At 32.4% G+C, this 19900-nt stretch overlaps 1 long non-coding RNA gene across 1 annotated transcript; it reads left to right on the plus strand.

Annotated features, from left to right (window-relative positions):
- Positions 1-16975: 16975 nt before the first annotated feature.
- LOC143052504 (uncharacterized) lies at positions 16976-19212 on the plus strand. The gene is made up of 2 exons (XR_012971142.1): positions 16976-17827; positions 19039-19212. It is a non-coding gene; the product is annotated as an uncharacterized LOC143052504 (long non-coding RNA).
- The last annotated feature ends 688 nt before the right edge of the window (positions 19213-19900 follow it).

Consider the following 19900-nt stretch of genomic DNA (forward strand, 5'->3'; position numbering starts at 1 on the left):
TACAAAACCGTAAAATATTCCTGGCAAAATATTCAGTTTTTTTTATTTGTATTCATGTTAATCATGTTGTAATCATTTAAGACCTACTAAGAATCGTAGATTATTGATGATCAATTATTATAGATAAGGTCAGGTAACAGCTTGAATTAATAATATTGTATGAATAACACCTCCACGCAATGTAAATATAAAATATGTATCTCTTATAATGATATCATTGAGAAAATATGTTTGGTTGGGTTTTTTTTGTTTGTTTGTTTGTTTGTTTATTTTTTGTATTTGTATTTTGTAAATGTCGGCTGGTATCATTTCTGTATAGGAATTTACACCAATAAAATTATTTGATTTGATTTGATTTATTTGATTTGATTTTATATATATTTAAGAAAATATTATCTACTATTTGGTCGGGTTGTTGTTTGAAAGATCACATTCGAAATAAGTTCCCATGCAAATATGTCTCCTGATATCCTGTTACCTTTGATAACTATTGTTTATGCATGTATAAGTATAACCGGGTCATTCTTTCTTAAATATCTATATATATATATATATATATACTAGTCTAGCTGTAGCTATAGGTATTGAATTTTAGTGAAATTCAGTGCTATATTAATTGGCACATTTTTACATGTCTAAGGCAAAAATTGCACACCACTGGCGGATCTAGAAGTGGGGCCCACTGACTGCCTAAGAGGGGATCCGCTCAAGTCACGCTTCAGTGATTCCCTATATATAAGCAACCAGTTTTTTTCCAAAAAAGGGGGGCCGTACCCCCTGCCCCCTCCTAAATCCGCCTCTGCACATCCCTACCAGAAAATATCGAAGTACCCCCTTTTCTCCCCACCGTGGAGACAAAAGGGAAATATTATAAACATATTTTTTACTGGTGATAGATGATCACTTCAGTTTTGAAAGGGTTAAAAGTCACATTTTTCAATTTGCCTTTCTCCTGTTCATGATGGGACAAATAGATTTATACAAAAAAAAAACGAAAGCTGATCGTTTAGAATAATTATATGTCGAATTGCGGGTAATCAAGTATTTATTAGATTGTATCGATGATACATGATAATCGTTAATAATCGTTGATCTATCATCCTCTTATAGTTGCAGAAACAAAGATCGATCAATCGGTATAATGATCGATAACAAAGTCATGTTTATAGCAGTTGGTTTCAAGTTATCAAGAGGGACATAGCACAAAAGTAGTTTTAGATTTAGTAATCTCATGTTTTATTTAAACAGAAATAAATGCATGACGATGGACATTTATAAACCTTAAATAGTGCTTTGCATCGATCAGATGAGTATGTACAGTCATTTTCAATTAATTATTTTAGTTTATTTATTTGTTGTACTTATACACCACAGTCCCATACTTCTAACATAGCAGGGTTGGGCGCAAACTAATATTTTAACCCCACCATATTCTGTATATATATATATACCTGTCCTGACTCCGGCTATTAAAGTCAAGAGCATGTGAAACAGTGATTATCGTTATTTGTTGCTGTTTAATATATATATATATATATATATATATATATATATATATATATATATATATATATATATATATAATATTATTTCATTTTACGTGTTTTATTTTTTACTTAAATCAGTCCATTACTTTTCTCCTTTGGGTTGCTTTACATTTTTCATAATTTAGGACCGTTATCGGCTCTGAGTTGATCCATAGTTTAGCATATTTACCTGACGATATCGGCATATCGGTATTCAGTTGGATCTTAACATGTACTTAATTGTGATTTGTTACAAACCGGTATTTTAAAAAAATAAACAAACACATGTCGAAATGTTCAGGACTTAATTAAATCTGCAATTGGGTAGGATGATGCAAGCATTCGATTTTTATTGCGTCTTACACTTTGAGAAGCAAATAATACTTTATTTAGATATAATGTAAAAACGTTAATTATGAGCTGAGACTACTATAACACATATGTGTAGGGTTTCTTATCGTCGAGTTGCAAGTTGCGAGTTAAGAAAGTCGAGTTGCGAGTTATAAAAGTCGAGTTACGAGTTAGGAAAGTCGAGTTGCGAGTTAAGAAAGTCGAGTTGCGAGTTACAAAAGTCGAGTTGCGAGTTAGGAAAGTCGAGTTGCGAGTTAGGAAAGTCGAGTTGCGAGTTACAAAAGTCGAGTTGCGAGTTACGAAAGTCGAGTTGCGAGTTAGGAAAGTCGAATTGCGAGTTAGGAAAGTCGAGTTGCGAGTTAGGAAAGTCGAGTTGCGAGTTAGGAAAGTCGAGTTGCGAGTTACAAAAGTCGAGTTGCGAGTTACAAAAGTCGAGTTGCGAGTTAAGAAAGTCGAGTTGCGAGTTACAAAAATATTGTTTACATCGAATTTTCAGGTTTGATTCACATTTGATAAACAAAACAGGCATGTACCCGAACTTAGTTATTCCCGTGATTGTGGGATTTGAAACAGTAATATGTGATACTTATTTATAAGAGTCTAATATAAGTTAAGTTCTGGAAGCATTTAACAAAAAATTATGTATCCTTAATGGACGAGATCGATCTTATTTAATCCAATGCGTTTACACTACAACATAAAAAGAACCGATCTGACCATAAATTTCGTAAACAAATAATCCTAAAAATAGAATAGTAAAGGAAATTCTGCATCTCGCGCTATAACACATTGCAAAATCATTGAGAAAATAGTTTGCTCATTGGAATTTCGTATGGACTTATTAATCATTATTTTGGATCATACATCACAAGTCATTATATAAACAAAGATATGTGTGTGACTATTGCTAAATAACGAACGGCCAATGCGTTTGAAAATGAGGATTTGCAGCAAACAAATAGAACTTATTGATTTAGAAGATAATAAAAAAATAGCCGAATCTATGTTTACTTGTCGTATTCCATCCATCATTTTTAAACACGTCGAATATTCGCAGATTTATTTTCATATCTGAATATAACGTCGGTGACATCCCATTAGTCCGACAACCATTATTCCGACAGCCCATTACTCCGACAGCCCACTATTCCGACAGCCCATTACTCCGACAACCATTATTCCGACAGCCCATTACTCCGACAGCCCACTATTCCGACAGCCCATGGCCATTACTCCGACAACCATTATTCCGACAGCCCATTACTCCGACAGCCCATTACTCCGACAGCCCATTATTCCGACAACCCATTACTCCGACAGCCCATTATTCCGACAATGCGTTTTTCTTATGGGTAAATTTTCTCTAAAAAGACCAACTCCGTCCTCTATGGTATGTGTGGATGTCCGTCCTGATTAGAAATATTCTTTCCATGCGGGATATTTGTCTCAGTATATTGAGTTGATACACATGCTTATAGCAACTGCTCAGTCCTTATCCTCGTCCAATATTCGTTTTACGTGTCAAGGTACTTTATCTATCTTTATATTTCGTTGTTTGTATGTCCAATATCAGTCTGTGCTGTTCTATTCCGCTAATTTTTGCATGTGTGGCTTGATCTATCTCTTTTTAAATTAGAAGATGTGGTATGATTGCCAATGACACAACTATCCACAAGAGACCAACATGACACAGACATTAACAACTATAGGTCACCGTACAGCTTTCAACAATGAGCAAAGCCCATACCGCATAGTCAACTATAAATGGCCCCGATATGAAAATGTAAAAAGTACCTTATTTGTATTAAAATATGAACGAAAAACAAAAATGTAACACATAAACAAACAACAACCACTGAATTACAGGCTCCTGACTTGTGACCGGCACATACATAAATAATGTGGCGGGGTTTAACATGTTAGCCGGATCTCAACCCTTCCCCTAACCTGCGACAGTGGTATAACAGTACAACATAAGAACGAACTATAAAAATCTGTTGAAAAAGGTTTAACTCATCAGATGGACAAAAATACAAGTGGACGTGGCCGGGTACTTGTACATCCCGACAACAAAAAGACACTAGGGACAGATATGAGAGTTCTCGCCGTTATCTGAAAGCTAGTTCAAAGCCACTAACAACTAATAAAAAAAGTCATGCATCTAAGACTTAACTAGATCTTCGGTCCCCCTTTCGCGTATCAGGTTTCCCCTACTATTAACTACATAAATAAATATATCGGAGTTGAATAACACTACCCACCCTCTTTGGTCGCAACTCTTTCTCTCCTTGTATCAATCATCTGAGTTTTATTTAAATTAGTTTTGTCGCAGAAATATACAGTAAACGCATTTTGACTGCTCAAATAGAATGACTGCAGTATGAAAGCCAATAACAAACTAGTAAAAAAACTAAGACAATGTGTGACATTCTTGTCCTGCTTATGTCTTTGTCAAATTGTCTAAAATGTTGTTCAGTTTCAATCGTATTTCCATCACAAAACTGACAAATTCTTTCATTTAAAGGTGTAACTGGCTTGGTGTAACGTCCTGTTTCAATGGCGAGTGGTAAGGAGCCACAACGAAAGTTGGATAAAGTTCGACGGTAGTCTCTAAACTTGACGGATTTCACATAACTACTTGCCTGAAGATAACTTTTAAACTGTCTGAACGTCCTAAGTTATTTCCATTTTCACAGTTTCGATCGTTATGCACATCGCGTAGCCAATTTTCAGCATCCATAGTGTTTAACTTGTCCTTTGCAATATTAACTTTTTGTCGGATTGTCATATTTTGAGCGTTTATCAAAGAACTTAATTCAATTTGTTCAATAAATTTCAGTACACGGGAATTCCACGAGCGCTGTTTTGATTTACTCGATTCATGTATCTTTTTAACGAGCCTATTTCCATCTAAGTTTGTAACTTTAAAATACAGTCTCAAAACTTCGATATTTTGTTTAGTTTTTACCGTAGACCATCCCATGTCTCCACGTAAAGCTAGGTTTGAAGAGTTCTTAAAAGCACCTAGGTAGTATCGGCATGCTTTGTTTTGAACAGTTTCTAATTGTTTGTGTTCTGATATGCCCCAAATACTCGCTCCATATAATAAAACAGGCTGTACAAGGCTTTCATATAGTTTTGTAAATATGTCATAGTCCATTCCGCCACATACATTAAGAGATAAGATTTTTATTACATTGTCTAAATTGTCTAAATTACTGTTCGACGAAATATTACAACTCCTGTTGTCAGCCCCCTATCCGTATCGTGGTCTATGAGGGGTTTCTTCATCCGAATGAAAGTGTTGTGGTTGTGGGTGATCGAATCTGTGAATCTCTACTGGGGGTCCGGCAGGTGGTGGGCGCCTGTTTACCATTTGTCCTTCGATAAAAAGTTTGTCATTTTGTAGTAATGCGCGTCTGCCATGTTTTTTTAGCATCATTCAACTTGGGAAGTAAAATTTGCGTCTCTCTGAAATCTCCATGGGATGCTGTTGATATACAGAGTATTTGACATTGTTTTTAAGTTTTTCAATAACAGTACGTCGGACCTTTTCGTGTTCATTATAGCTTGTGAATCGTGCTACTATACTCCGAGGTTTACCATCCGTTCTCTGTTTTAATCGGTGTACATTTTGGAAAGACATTGTAGTGCTATCAACATTTAGTTCCTTTTGTATGAATTCCTTCACAACTTCCTCCGTATTTTCATCCTTCCAGCTACCAGGCCCTGGGATTTCAGAATATACTAGTAGCAAGTTGTATTTCATGGAATGACACTTCATCTCCAAAATTTCCTCTCTTAGGTCATTGTTTTCCCATGCTAATCTTTCCTTAGCATTTTCAGTTTTAGACATTCGGTCTTCAATAATAGAATTTTGAAATTCCTCGTCTTTCAACCTTTCTGACTGGTGTTTGAGATCATTCCTGATATCCTTTATTTCATAGCAATAGCAATGAAACGAGTCATTTCGAATACCGGTATGAAAATGAGACTGTTCTATAACGACTTTTATTTATTGAAGGCACCAAATTATAAAATACAAAATTATTGTATTTATTGGCTCTTAGTTATATTCAATAGCGTATTTGAATACAATTTCAAAGAATTTAATTTACTACAATACAAACAATTCTTAGCTCTATTTTAGAACATGTAATTTAAACTTGTTGAAACGAAGTTAGTTTAAAATTTGTCAAAGTAAGCTTTAAGAATTTCTTTTTTTAAATTTGTCTTTTAATTTAGATTTATCATGCAGGTCTCTAAACAAAGTATGCAACGCGTAACAGTTTATAAGTCTTGGTGTTCTCATATATGCATTTGATACGGTGCATTTATTATGGATATTTTTCAGACTCCATTTATGAAAGAAAATCTATAGAGCAGAGCATTTTTTTTATAGCTCTATTTTAGAACATGTAATTTAAACTTGTTGAAATGAAGTTAGTTTAAAATTTGTCAAAGTAAGCTTTAAGAATTCCTTCTTTTAATTTAGATTGATAATGCATGTCTCTATACATAGTTGGCGACGCGTAACATGTTATAAGTAGGAGTTCTCTTATATGCATTTGATACGGTGCATTTGTTGTGGATATATTTCAGACTCCATTTATGAAATAAAATCTATAGAACAAAGAATTTTGATTTTTTATGTGTATCAATTTAAAATGTAGATTCAAATATTTTTCACTTCAAAACTTATATATTATGTATAGTTCGGCGTCCGGAAAAAAAAAAGCCAAGGATATAATTTATCTCTTCTTCACAAATACGTATTTTATTGAATCTAGATATTTATCATGTTTATAATTTTTCTAACAATGACGTTCTACCTCCATAAGCCGGGAAATGTCATGGGGGTCACAATTTTAATATATAAATATAGGTACCATATATTAGTTAATATTATATAAAAATGGGTACATTGTTTAGACAAACATAGCACATCCCTACCAAAAATAAATAGAAGTTAACCCTTTTACCCAGCTTAAAATTGATAATTCCAAGATTAAAGTTGGAAATTGCAAGATTAAAGTCGACAATTTGAAAAAAATAAATAAAAAAGGATGACCCTAATACGCTTTCGTAATAAAGGAATTACATAAGTAAATGCCAAAAGTATCATCTTTCGTCAATCAAAGAGAATATTTTACCACAAATCATTATTAATGTATAAATCAAAACACCAACTGGCACCAAAATATTTATCCAATCTTATTGTGCCTACAAGTAGTAAACAATCGTACAATACTCGACTTTCATCATCGGATAATTTTATTGTCCCTAAATCGAATACAGAATTAAACAAATCAAGTTTTTCTTTTAGTGGTCCAAAAGTGTGGAATTCACTGTCCAGTGAAATTAAAAAATCAAAAAGTATATCTGCATTCAAAAACTCTTACAAGTCATTTTATTTTTAAAAGTGTTGAATTTATAAGTTAAGCCACATTGTATACCATAGTTGTTTTTGTTGTTGTTGTTATATTACTTTATATACGTCTATTGTTTTCATGTGTGTAACAGTAGATTAATTATTTTTTATTCATATTGTTAACATTGTATGCATGTAGAGAGCCTTATTGAAAATTGGTTTAATCCAAATGAGTTACTCTCTTTAAATAAAGATATTATTATTATTATTATTATTATTACTCCCAAAAAACATAAAGAACAAGAATGTGTCCCAAGTACACGGATGCCCCACTCGCACTATCATTTTCTATGTTCAGTGGACCGTGAAATTGGGGTCAAAACTTTAATTTGGAATTAAAATTATAAAGATCATATCATAGGGAACATGTGTACTAAGTTTCAAGTTGATTGGACTTCAACTTCTTCAAAAACTACCTTGACCAAAAACTTTAACCTAACGCACAGACGGACGGACGGGCGGACGGGCGGACACACAGACGGACGGACGAACAGACGGACGGAAGAACGGAGGCACAGACCAGAAAACATAATGTCCCTCTACTATCGTAGGTGGGGCATACAAATTGTCAAAAACCTAACACGAATTTTGTTGATATAACAACATAAAATTATATATCAGAATTTGATAAACGATACACAAAATCTGTGTTTTGTATATACATATATTAATAACTAGATTCTCCCGTTCGAAAACTAGGTTATTATAAGATATTTGTTGCTGTTTGCTTAACCTTTTAAACTTTACGAAAAAGCGATGATTTCAATGTTTCCATTGTGAACGTTCCATTTAAGTGAAGCGACTTTCCAGCTGTAGTAGTATAGCGCTCGGGTTTCCTTTCCTATTTTCTTGATAGAGGGTTGCTACTTGCAAAAACGCTGTGTTACCAAGGTTGTCAAACGGTAAAGTTGGATGTATCCCTATGAAGGTTTAACGGACCCTTTGCCTTGTTTCAATGGGTTCGTATTCTTAACAAATTCTAAAATAGCTTTCAGTAGCATATTAAAGTGTAAAGTGCGATCTTTTTTGGCTTTCGTAAGTGCGGGGAATCATGATAGATTAATGTAGGATTTTTGATTTTTGAATTTTGAATTTTGAATTTTTTTTTTGAATTTTGAATTTTGAATTTTGAATTTTGAATTTTGAATGATCCTTCTCGGCTTTCGTAAAAATGTACAAATTACTGTTCAAATTAAATGAAAATCGCAATAGAAACATGCTCTGGATTAATTATATTAAATCCATATTTGATGAAACGGGGTATAGTGAAATATGGAATAATCAAGAATATGTAAATCCTGAATTTTTAAAAATTGTTGTAAGACAGAGATTGCACGATCAATTTATACAAAAGTGGTTTTCAGATTTGTCTAATTCTTCACGCAGGGAATATTATTCTAAATTTAAGACAGAGTTTGAATTAGAAGATTATCTTCTACGGTTAAATCCTGTAAATAGAAACTATATATGTAAACTGAGAACATGCAATCTCAAATTTCCGATAGAGACGGGACGTTGGGCTGGTATACCAAGGAATGAAAGATTGTGCAATCTCTGTAAACAAGCTGTTGGAAATGAATTCTATTATATTTTCTGCTGTAATGAATTGAAAGATATTCAAACTAAATATAGAACAGTTTAATTTGTTGATGTACCCAGTGAGTCAAAAATGAATAAAATGTTGAATATAGGTAATACACAAGTTCTTACTCACCTATCCTGGTCCCTCCAAAAGATTGTAAAACTCTTATAGAGTCAAACTGAAAAGTCACCTTATTTCATGGTCTAGTACTCTCATGCTCTTATACTCGGATGACATATTTATTTACATTGCTTAACACAACACTCTATTTACACGTGGTGGTGGTTACGTGACGTACAAGAACCGATCGAGTACACTCAAAATATAGTTGAAGCATGAACTTGTGTATTATCTTTGAAATATGTGTTATTACTTATAATATATATAAATACAGTAATACTTCTATCTATATTTACTTTGTATATAGTACATTTGTATAAGTTCAAATAACTTGAAATCATATACTATTAGTTTAATATATATATGTAAGATAATTTCTATACTCATTCTGTCATCTGTTATTATAATATACTATGTATAATTGATGCTCCTTTAGCGCAGTTACTGCGTATGAGTTTGATTAATCACCATGCCTCTGTGTCCTATAGGTACCATGAATTGTCGCATTTGTCATCGATTCTTATGATTATTCAGTTTGGGTTATTTTGGGAGAAAAACGAAAAATAAACGAAAACAAAATGCGTCCGGATATTTTTCCGTCATTGGACGAAATTTTAAGTCAGACTAGACATCCGGTTTGCGTTTTTTTTTTTTTTTTTTTGTACTTTGTACATACTAAAGACTATGAATAACGTGTATTTGCTATCTGCTATCAATTTAAAGTTTACTATCCACGACGGTCACTGAGTTTATTAAATAGAGAGGGTCTATATAATATGTCAATTACCGCCGTGGATCGATTAGTAAATTGAGAGTTGAAAGTAAAAAGCATTATTGAAATCAATAGAAACAAAAATTATAGGAGTTTTGAAGGAAAACAACTGTCATGTCCCAAAGTACCTATATTTTTTGATATCTTTTCTGTAGTCTTCAGTCATAAAACCTTTTACAAAAATTCATCGAGTCACTAAGTATAGTAAATAGAGAGGTCTATATAAAATATCAATGACCGCCGTGGATTGATTAGTTAACTGAGAATTGATAGTAAAAAGCAAACACACTTTATTTATAGTAATGCATGTTCATAAACGTATTTTCATATTGAAATAAATAGAAAACAAAAAAAATGGAAATTTTGGAAAAAAAGGGAGAAGGACTTGAAAAACCCAAGAACCTTTAACTTTTATTAACCTTCCTGAAATTCTCCAGTCATTATTTTTTTTTTATAAAAATTCATCCTACAACACTTTACATGTACGATCATGTACTGGCTTTCAACCATGAGTGCCCACGATTTCGCGGGTGTGTTTCTAGCATTGATCATCATGCCTAAAATATTTCAGTATGGGTTATTTTTGGAGGAGAACGAAAATATAGGCGCTCCCAAAGTACCTATATTTTTTTTATACCTTTTCTGAAATTCTTCAGTCATAAAATCTTTTACAAAAATTCATCGGGTCATTAAGTATAGTAAATAGAGAGGGTCTATATAATATATCAATGATCGCCGTGGATTGATAAGTTAACTGAGAATTGATAGTAAAAAGCAAACACACTTTATTTATAGTAATGCATGTTCATAAACGTATGTTCATATTGAAATAAATAGAAAAAAAATTGGAAATTTTGGGAAAAAAGGGAGAAGGACTTGAAAAACCCAAGAACTTTTAACTTTTATTAACTTTCCTGAAATTCTCCAGTCATTATTTTTTTTTGCAAAAAGGAGTAGGTTCAGTAAGACCCCTTTTTGGCCCCAAAATATAGCAGTTTTAGAAAATTGTGAAAATGTAATCTTTAAGCTATATTTTGGAAAGTAAAATGCTTCTGCTACATAAATATGAGCTGTTTTTTGACAACACAATGCACACATATCGCGTTCTAGCATCATTAATTCATGCTAAATTACTGAACTCTTCAAAATGTTAGCATTTTGGTTAATTTTTAGACGGTTTCCGTCTAAAATGAAAGTGGCCGCATTCGTGTTCATTCATAATATTGAAATGTAAGTTGTATTTGATAATAATACAAAACATATAAAAATTGAGGATGAACACGGATGCGGCCACTTTCATTTTTGACAAAAACCATCTGAAAAGTGACGTTTTTTGGCATATTTAATAAATTTTTCATATTTAAGCTCGAATCAGAGCGTTTTTAATGACTAAATGAGTTAAAATCTTTCACATAAACTAATCGAATCAATTGAAATAGACATTTAAGTGTTTAAAAAGTATCCAAAAACTTTCGTGAGTTGAACCTGAAATTTGAGGCAAAAATCGGCCCTTACCGGACCTACTCCTTTATCCTACAACACTTTACATGTACTGGCTTTCAACCACGCTCTGGATGCCCGCGATTTCGCGGGTGTGTTTCTAGCATTGATCATCATGCCTAAAATATTTCAGTTTGGGTTATTTTTGGAGGAAAACGAAAATATAGGCGCTCATATGTTTATTTTTTCCGTCATCGGACTGACTTTTTAAGAAATATGAAAGACTTCCGCTGCCCTTTTTTTAGGCCTGTTTTGAAATGAAACACAATTTGCATAAGGACTTAGGACAGAACAATTATGTTTTTGCGAGAAAAAAAAAATGAAAAATAAATAAGCCAATCAGAGCGTTCTCCATAACTACAACTATTATACCTCCTTATAGAGGACAATTATTTTTCGCGTTTATCTACACGTAAACTACGATTATACTACTTTAATATATAGAGACTCTCTGTATTCTGTCTACTGTTTTCTTTGAAATGTTTACTATTTAAGGGGTCATACCAGTTGTATATATATTAAAATAAGTAAAACATTTGACACAATTACAACCAATCGTATGATGGATAACAACAATGGAAAAAAATAAGCCTTTCAGAGCGTTCTCCATATCATGGTGTTCATATCGCAAGAATCACAACTATTATACCTCCTTAGAGAGGACAAATATTTTTTGCGTTTCATATCATGGTGTTTAGATCGCAAAAACCACAACTATTATACCTTCTTAGAGAAGACACTTATTTGTCGCGTTTATCTACATGTAAACATGTGTACGATTATACTACTTTAATATATAGAGACTCTGTATTCTGTCAGGGACTTTCTATGTTAGTATGTTAGTATAAAAAGTCGGCCCTGATTCTGTCTACTGTTTTCTTTGAAATGTTTACTAATTAAGGGGTCATACCACTTGAATATATATTAAAATAAGAAAAACATGCCCAACTTCATCTAAAACTACCTCGACCAAAAACTTTAACCTGAAGCGGGACAGACACGAACGGATGTACACACTAGAAAACATAATGCCCATAAATGGGGCATAAAAATTTATGGTTGAAAGGGAAAATAGTGATTTGGCAAAAATGAAAGTAAGGTAGAGATTAGAAGTAGGCAGGACCTTTTTCGGGGCGTCGGGATCGGTTGTTTTTAAGCTGGGGATTTGGGGATTGATCCTTACGGGATCCGGGAATCTATTTTTTGATTTCGGGATTTCGGGATTTCGGGATATGCATTTCTTTAAATCCTGCATCTCGGGATTTCATGGTTTTAAGCCCGGGATTTCGGGATCAGGACCCCTCCGACCACCCCTCAAATTAGCCTTAATCATTTATTCATGATTCATATCATACCATTGGCATGTTAATAAGTCTCTCAAAAGAAAAAAAAACACTGATGGAGTGTCCTAGATGCATATTTTATTAGACTAATAATGGTCTATACAAATATCGGACTTTGGAAAAAGGGAGGGGGCTTTTGATGCCTTTTATGAAATTCTCCATACATAATATCTTTTACAAAAAAATATTCCTACAACAGTCCACAAGCTGTATATGCCCGCGATTTCGCGGGTGTCTATTACACCTCCATAGAGAGGACAGTTATTTTTCGCGTTTATCTACATGTAAACTACGATTATACTACTTTAATATATAGAGACTCTCTGTATTCTGTCTACTGTTTTCTTGAAATGTTTACTATTTAAGGGATCATACCAGTTGCATATATTAAAATAAGTAGAACATGTGGAAACAAGAATGTGTCCATAGTACACGGATGCCACATCGGCACTATATTTACTTAGTTTCGAGTTGATTGGATTTCAACTTCATCAATAAACTACCTCGACCGAAAACTTTAACCTGAAGCGGGACAGACGGACGGACGAACGAACGAACGAACGCACGGATGCACAGACTAGAAAACATAATGCCCATAAATGGGGCATAAGACTTAAAAGTGAAAGTAGTGATTTGGAAAAAATGAAAGTAGGGTAGAGATTAGAGGGAAGCAGGACCTTTTTCGGGACGTCGGGATCGGGTGTTTTTAAGCTCGGGATTTAGGGATTGGTTTTTACGGGATCCGGGAATATATTTTTCGATTTCGAGATTTCGGGATATGAATTTCTTTAAATTCTGCATCTCGGGATTTCGTGTTTTTAAGCCCGGGATTTCGGGATCAGGACCCCTCCGACCACCCCTCAAATTAGCCTAAGTCGGTCTTAGTCATTTATACATGATTCATATCCTTCCATTGACATGTTAATAAGGCTCTCAAAAGAAAAAGCACTGATGGTTTGTCCTAGAAGCATATTTTATTACATTAATAATCATGGTCTATATATAAGCAGTTACATTTATTTCATGTTTGGAGCAGTGCAAATTTTTAATTTAATTTGACTTTTTTCCAAAAGATGCAGCAAAGGAGAAGAATAATTATGGTCTGAGGCCAGGAACACGAAAATAATTGAATTAAACAGAAAGGAAACAAATATCAGACTTTGGAAAAAGAGAGAGGGCTTTTGATACCTTTTATGAAATTCTCCATACATAATATCTTTAACAAAAATTCATCTTACAACAGTTCGTAAGCTGTATATGCCCGCGATTTCGCGGGTGTATTCTAGCAAAGTTTGAAAGTTTGAAAGGTTGTTGTCAGCTTTGACACATTCCCCATTTCCATTCTCAATTTTAATTACATCATTAGTCCATAACTTGTTGGTATTAAGATCACATGTAACTATGATATCTAATTTAAAGATAAGGTAAGGTTGATAGACTTTTATTTGCATTTGTTTCAACACAATGCTTTGTCATATTACATATTAAGCTGGTAACCATGACATGAAATATAATTATTGAATGTTAAGGAAATAAATTAAGATGTTGATAGAAAATATGTTGATACATAATATGCAGTGTTATTTATCATGATTATATCAGGAATATATAAAATAACATAGTCCCTTTGAATGTTTTCTTTTAAAATTTCATTGATCTAATTTCATCAATACCTAAGATGTGTCTAAAGAATATAAACATATACAATTCGGGATATGAAATAATTAACCATTTTATAAACTCAAAATTATTTAAATGCCCTTTAAATTTCAATGTTTGATATTGCCTCCTGCAAGGAATATTTAAGGAATTAATTTACTTTAAAATTAATTGAAATGTTATTTGCTGTTTTTGTTGTGTTGCATTATTGCATTATTTTAGTTTCATTGATAAACACGAAGACTCCAAACAATAAAATATATTTAGATATTATGTTAATTCAATCATAGTTTGAAATGAATAATATTTTTGAATATAAATGGATAAATAGATTACTGAAATTATAATCAAAACACGTGTGTTTTTGTGTATTTTTTCATATATAGGTCTATCTGGTACTGATGAGTATAATACATTTATTTCCCGTGCCTGAGGGAGATATGAAGATATGTTCACCCAAGAATATTCATATTTCACGAGTTCTTGCTCGAGGGAAGAATGATTTTTCGAAGGGGAGCAAATCTTCATATCTTCTGAAGTCTAGAGAAACGAATATTTTATTCCCCTCCCTATGCTGTGTTTACTAAACATAAAATACTAGTTTGCATACATTTTTTTCTTCTAATCTACTTGTTTTTATAACTAAACACGATATAGACAGATAAATAATATGACCAAAACTGAATGATTTAAATTTAGTCTGTTTGCTTTAATGTCTTAAATAAATTTGAACACGATAATGATTTTTGCTATCGCTATTTAAAAAAAGGAGTTCAGAACTTTATGTTCATTAACCGCGCGTAACGTCGCACGATGTTGTCCCGACATTCCAGAGAGGAATATGAAGATTTGTTCAATGGCACGAGGGATAGTTTCAACTAATCAAATATTGACTAAACTATCAAAATGTATAAACAGTGGAATGATTCGAATTATTTTATACCGATAACCAATAAATTACTCGTGTTACATTTGCAAAATTATGATAGAACAAAGACAACGACTTAAACTGATATATGGAGTTTTAAAAATTGACTTTGCAACATTTAACGTTTTTGCTAATTCATTGTAATTTTTACGAACTAAAACGGACATTGTTATCTTATTGAGTGTCTCTATTTATTTATCTGTCGAAGCTGTAATGTTATTGCTACAGATATGTTTTTACAAAATACCCCTAATTCCACGAAATGATTAAAACCTTAAGTTTTTACTCATACATATATATACATTTATATACGTCACTTTGCTATAAATAAAAAGCTATAACGCGTATAATATCCAACACCGTAAACATTTAATTCAAAATTTAATTTAAAATTCATTCAAAATGTTTTCTGTTTTGAGATTTGAAAAAATATGCTTTCTTTTATAGTTGATAGATAAAACTACTTTGTTTACACTTTGGAGATTCCGTCAATTGTTTTGTATTATGATAGGAGCTAGTCGTGAGACATCTGATTTTATCTTGTTCGGTAAGAATAATCATGTCAATAGTTATTATTATATTGATTTCATAATAATGCAAAACAACTGTCATACTTCCGGCTTGGTACAGGCATTTTAAGAGAAAATGGTGGGTTACACCGTGTTTTATAGTATAATATCCCTCTTGTTTAACAAATTCTTATAATTATGAGTCAATTCCAACCTAAAGTTTAAGATAAAAACATGGATTATGGTTCAAAAATGTGTTATTTATGACGAAAACAAATAGTTCTTAAAGGTTTTAAATAGCTCTTCAAAGTCAATTAAAGTTTAACAGTATAATGCGCTATTATATTATTACAGAAATGTTATTATATATTTATTGAAAAAATCAATTAGCTCTCTTTTGTCATCTGTCGTTTCAACCCAAAAGCGATTTTAAAAGAGAAGCTCTACATGTGCCTACTAATAAAATACCTTTGATATTGGCCTGTCATCCTAAAAGTGAATGTATGCCATTATAGTCAAAATAAGAAATAAAAAGGTTTTTGTTCGTTTGAAATATTTTATAAAATGAAAATGGAAGGACAATTTAATTGAGAATTTTTATTGAAATATTTTATGATAATCAAGAGACTATTTAAACGTATATTTATCTTGTATACACACACATTCAACCGTAAACTCATTAACACATATATCTGTATGTGATCATATTATGTGCACTTGGCATCTCTTCAAGTCTATCGAAAGTCTTTTCCCATATTTTATAGATAGCGCAAAGGTGACATGGAGATATGAAAATAACTGGAAAAAGGTAGATCTTATTAATTATTTTTGACATATTCTCACAAACAGTGTATCAATATATAGTTTTCATATAAATACTATTTATATGAGAGTCTGACTATAGTTACTAAAAGTTTATAATATTATGCAGTACGAGTTAGAGGTTTGGCAAAATGGTTCCTACGAGAAACATCTGTACGATCTCAGTACCAGACGAGTAACATTTTGTTCCTACTATATATGCTAGTCAACAAAAGAAACGATATGTATAAAGCCCCAGTCACACTGTCACGTGTTACTACGTTTTGAAATGCTACGTTTCAACTAAATTTTGAATAAAAATGTCCTGTTTTTTTAAAGTTAGGTTTTACTAGGTTTGTGCTACGTTATTATCAAGTTTTGCTACGTATAAATACGTGTAGACCCACGATTCCACCACGCACTGACACGTTTCGATACGTAGTTAGCATCCCTGCAGGCACACTTTGTTGAATCAACGTTGAATCTTTGTTGATTTTAGGTTATACATTGATCAACAAATATTCAACATTGATTCAACGTTGACAATGCAACGTTGAAATTAGTACATTGTTTCAACGTTGAATTGACATTGTGTTGAAATACCAACACTGAATCAACGTTGGCTAAACAATATATAAAACCCAGTAGTTGTGGATACCAGAATTGTCAAAAAAGAAGTATTTGACACATCACAATTATTTTCAAATTGAAAACGATATTCACATTAAATAAAATATTTAGTAGATTTATCAGTAATTGTTGTGGTGATTATAGAATAACACATAAAACAATCGCAGTGTATATATATAAGCATTACTAATTAATCATGAACTTCGCACCTCAAATATTGAAATAATAGAAAATTCAAAAATTTCACCCCACCCCAAAACATAATAAAAGAACCAGCGTGTATACAGGATCATACAGTAAATATAAAATTAAATATTTGTGAATAACTCCTTCCCCTTAAAAGATCCCTCCACCTTTTTCCTTGACTTCTGATGTCAAATATCTTGTTTTCATTTCTTCTTTTTTTTCTATTCTTTTTATTAATTCCAAGAGAAAGACGTATACATCAGTACATAAACAATGGTTGACAACTTGAAATATAAACAACGGATAGATCTATTTATTTAACGATTTAAATTTTCGCGGCATTGTAACATTTCTATTTTAAGACTTCAGGTATGCGCATGCGCAGTTGTTTTTGTTGCCAAAGTTTGAATATCCGCCAACGAGACCACAAGTGATTTGTGCAGAGTTTTTATCAATATCTTTCCTCTATACAGCTTTTACATTTTTATCGTAAGTATTTATATTAATTGTTGTGATTACGTTATCGTATTTTAGAAATGTGAACATATCATGTTGTTATGAAACTGTACAGTACTGAAAAGTTGAAATTTTACACGTGAAAAAGGGGGATGTTTAGGACAATCTATGGATTGACCTTAGGATCAGGATCAGGATAGCATGTAACCATTCCCAAGATATCTTGCAACGTCTCATGAATTTTTATCATTGACTATTTGAAATCATATGATTGAATCAAAAGTGAAAAGAAATTTTGATCGCATAAAAAGGGGGGCTTGTTTACAACTTTGGGGTGGAAAGGTCAGAAGCTATATATGACTCACCAAGTTGAACCTTTAATTTTACTGTCAAAATTGAGGTAGAGTTTGGACAAGGTAATTAAACATAAAGGTTATATGAGGGTGGTAAAAAGTTATTTGCATTTATGGCCTTTTTATTTCACGTGTTTTAGCGTTTTATTTCTCGTAATTGGTTTCCACATGCATTATTTTTGTTTCCTTTTATTTATTTTCCGTGTTTCGTCTGGGTACTCTTTAATTTCTCGTGCTAGTCCAACATTCAAGATAAAAAAAAAGTAAACCAGGACTAAATTCGCAGTCCAGTCGGGAGATCGTTTTAAATTATGTGTTCCCAGGATATTTTTCCACGGTTCGGATGCAACAAGCGAAAGCGAAAAGGTGACTGCAGGGTCTTCGTGTCCATTATCATGACTGTATGATCTCCAATAACGACTGAGTATTAACTTCTAGTACTTTTTTCCTTAATAATATTCATGATTTAATTTTTCGGGGTTCCTTTATCCAAATTTTTATTTTCAGTGCAGTGGTTTTTGTTTATTTTTATTTCACGTGTTTCCATGTTCAGAACCCCCTTTACCATCCTCGAATATGTCAATTAGTCAGATATCCATGCCGCAGCACAAGTAATACAGAAAAAGACATAAGTGGATAAACCTTCAATTTGTTCAAATTAAAATGTAGTACATGTAGTTAGGATTTTCTTGCAGATTATACCTAAGTCCTTCTAGTCTATCTAAAAGGAAATGTAGTTGAGACTTCAAAGGACAACTGTTATTTACTTTAGTTTTCACCGGTTCTTATGCTTTTTATTTATACTTTAAAGTAATATCATTATGAAGTTAAAATAGTTAAATGTGTTGAACAGAATACAACTTTACAATGTTATAACTTTTGATTTTGTAGATGTCATCATAAAGACCTAGATGGAATCACGGAACAGCAATTCAAGTGTCTGAAAAAAACAATAAACTTTCTAAAACGGGCTCCAAAAATACAAGGTGTGAGAAAAAAGAAGTTGAAGTTTCACTATTAATAAATAAAAAGTTTCAGTATTAATAAATAAATTCATTTTAATTTTATCGTATTGAATATTTCTCTATAATCGGTGGTTGGACATTAGAATACATAGGAAAGGAAGTGTCCGAACAGCAAACTTTGTTTTATATTTTGACCACTCAGATATTTCAAATAGACATTGAGCAAAATTTGTGTATTAAGGGTTGTGCGCTTTCGAAATCAATAATTCTCTTGGATGATAATTTGTGTTGTTGTAAGCATGTTGTTAAATGTTAAAAAAAAATCTTGGTGGTTAAATTATGGTTCGTAGGATATCCCTCAACACCCATATTTGTTATTCAGTTGATTGGTTGTTATCATCATCATTGTCAAGCCATGCTATCATCACACGAATGTGGTCACTCAGTTTTATTGTTGGAAATTACTGATATTTTACAAGTAATAATAATTGGTAGTCAATGGCATCTACATTGTATTAAAAGTTTTGTGCACCCAAACACTTTTTATTGTTGTACCTATTGTTAACAAGACAACCAAAGAACAATAATATCTTTGCGTTACCATACAGTCTTCAACAATGAAATAAAGAACACACCATGTCAAATATAACCAGACAATGACTTTATTTAAAGATAATCAATTTTGTTTTGAGATTATTTCTCAAACTTGGGTCTAATGGAGCAGTTATTGGATCAGGTTTCCTGAGGCAGAATGTTGCTATGGCGTTTTGCATATTGAGCGCCTAGAG

The sequence above is a fragment of the Mytilus galloprovincialis genome, chromosome 11 (assembly GCF_965363235.1).
Source record: "Mytilus galloprovincialis chromosome 11, xbMytGall1.hap1.1, whole genome shotgun sequence".
Taxonomy (NCBI): domain Eukaryota; kingdom Metazoa; phylum Mollusca; class Bivalvia; order Mytilida; family Mytilidae; genus Mytilus; species Mytilus galloprovincialis.